A 2,438-nucleotide genomic window follows, 5' to 3' on the forward strand; every position below is an offset into this window, starting at 1 on the left:
ACAAGAAAAGAAATAGGTAGTGATGACGGTTGCATAATATAGCGAATGTGCCGAAACCGGTTTGGCTCAGTGGATAGAGCGTCAGCCTGCGGACTGAAAGGTCCCAGTTTCGATTACGGTCAAGGAAATGTGCCTTGGTTGTAGGCACATCCCCAGTGGAGGGTGTGTACGAGGCAGCTGATTGATGATTCTCTCTTAGATGTTTCTAACTCTCTGTCCCTCTCTCCTCCTCTCTGTAAAAAATCAATAAAACATATTTTATAAAAATAAAATATTGTGAATGTATCAATACCACTGAACTGTACACTTGAAAATGGTTAAAATAGTGGATTTTATGTTATATCTATTTTTTAATATATTTTTTATTGATTTTTCACAGAGAGGAAGGGAGAAGGATAGAGAGCTAGAAACATCAATGAGAAACATCCACCAGCTGCCTCCTGCACACCCCCTACTGGGGATGTGCCCGCAACCAAGGTACATGCCCTTGACCGGAATCGAACCTGGGACCCTTCAGTCCACAGACCGACACTCTATCCACTGAGCCAAACTGGTTTCGGCTGTTATATCTATTTTTAATTTTTTTGTTTTTCATAAACCTTTATTGTTGAAAGTATTATGCATGTCCCCATTTATGTTATATATTTATTACTACATTTTTTTATTTTTATTTTTTGGTTTTAAAAGGCTTTTAAATTGATTTTTAGAGAGAGAGAAGAAACATCACCAAAACCGGTTTAGCTCAATGGAATAGAGCATGGGCTTGGGGACTGAAGAGTCCCGGGTTCAATTCCGGTCAAGGGCATGTACCTTGGTTGCGGGCACATCCCCGGTGGGGGGTGTGCAAGAGGCAGCTGATCGATGACTCTCTCTCATCGATGTTTCTCACTCTCTCTCTCCCTTCCTCTCTGTACAAAAGCAATAAAATATATTTTGTAAAAAAAGAAAGAAAAAGAAAAAAAGAAACATCAATGTGAGAGGGAAACATGGATTAGCTACTTCCTGCACGCCCCCTACTGGGGATCAAGTCCACAGCAGGGAATCAACCAGCAACCTCTCCTGTGCATGGGACAATGCCCAACCAACTGAACCACACCTGCCAGGACTCACTAAGTGCTCTCGCACTCTCTCTCTCTCTCTCTTTAAATATATTTTATTGATTTTTTTACAGAGAGGAAGGGAGAGGGATAGAGAGTTAGAAACATCGATGAGAGAGAAACATCGACCAGCTGCCCCCTGCATGCCCCTTAATGGGGATGTGCCTGCAACCAAGGTACATGCCCTTGACCAGAATCAAACCCGGGACCCTTCAGTTTGCTAGCCGATGCTCTCTCCACTGAGCCAAACCGGTCAGGGTCTCACTAAGTTCTCTTGATCATCGTTGTGGATGACTGCATTTTTCAAAAATGGATATGACAGCCCTAGCTGGTTTGACTCAGAATGAAGGGTCCCACGTTCGATTCCAGTTAAGAGCACGTACCTAGGTTGCAGGCTCCATCGCCGGCCCTGGTCAGAGCACATGCAGAGGCAACCTATGAATGTGTCTCTCTCACATCACATCGATGTTTCTCTCCCTCTGCTTCTCTCCCTTCCTTCCACTCTAAAAATCAACGGGAAAATATACTCAGGTGAGGATTAACAACAATAACAAAAAAATGGCTAAGACATGCCAAAACCAGTTTGGCTCAGTGGATAGAGCATCAGCCTGCAGACTGAAAGGTCCCAGGTTCAATTCCTGTCAAGGGCATGTACCTTGGTTGCGGGCACATCCATCCCCAGTAGGGGGTGTGCAAGAGGCAGCTGATTGATGTTTCTCATGGATGTTTCTAACTCTCTATCCCTCTCTCTTCCTCTCTGTAAAAGATCAATAAAATATATATTTTTTAAAATGGCTAAGACAATATCTCCCATCCTACATACTCTTGTAACATTCCTTTGAAACTTCTCCCATAGAGGGGATGGGTGGCTCTAAGTTCATTTCCTTCAAAATTGACTGGCTTTGGTGACTGACCAGAAGAATGTGGCAATTGCTTCTCTGCCTCAAGTGTAGTATCTGTTCTTATCAGTTTAATATCTGATACGCCCTCTATCTGAGGACACTATATTAAGTTACAATCTTAAAAGGGCAGATATTCTTTTAAAAAATGAATGTAAACCTTACCCATTTAAAAGTTTCATGCTTGCTGAGACCGGTTTGGCTCAGTGGATAGAGCGTCAGCCTGCGGACTGAAAGGTCCCAGGTTCGATTCTGGTCAAGGGCATGTACCTTGGTTGCGGGCACATCCCCAGTAGGGGGTGTGCAGGAGGCGGCTGATCGATGTTTCTCTCCCATCGATGTTTCTAACTCTCTATCCCTCTCCCTTCTTCTCTGTAAAAAATCAATAAAAATATATTTACAAAAAAAAAGTTTCATACTTGCCTTAGCCAATTTGGCTCAG

General features: G+C 43.2%; 1 pseudogene; it reads left to right on the forward strand.

The window, feature by feature from the left end:
* Nucleotides 1–2,026: 2,026 nt before the first annotated feature.
* Nucleotides 2,027–2,159, forward strand: LOC118706845 (annotated as a pseudogene).
* Nucleotides 2,160–2,438: the final 279 nt, after the last annotated feature.

Source organism: Pipistrellus kuhlii, unplaced genomic scaffold (assembly GCF_014108245.1).
Source record: "Pipistrellus kuhlii isolate mPipKuh1 unplaced genomic scaffold, mPipKuh1.p scaffold_m20_p_55, whole genome shotgun sequence".
In the NCBI taxonomy this organism is placed as follows: Eukaryota; Metazoa; Chordata; class Mammalia; order Chiroptera; family Vespertilionidae; genus Pipistrellus; species Pipistrellus kuhlii.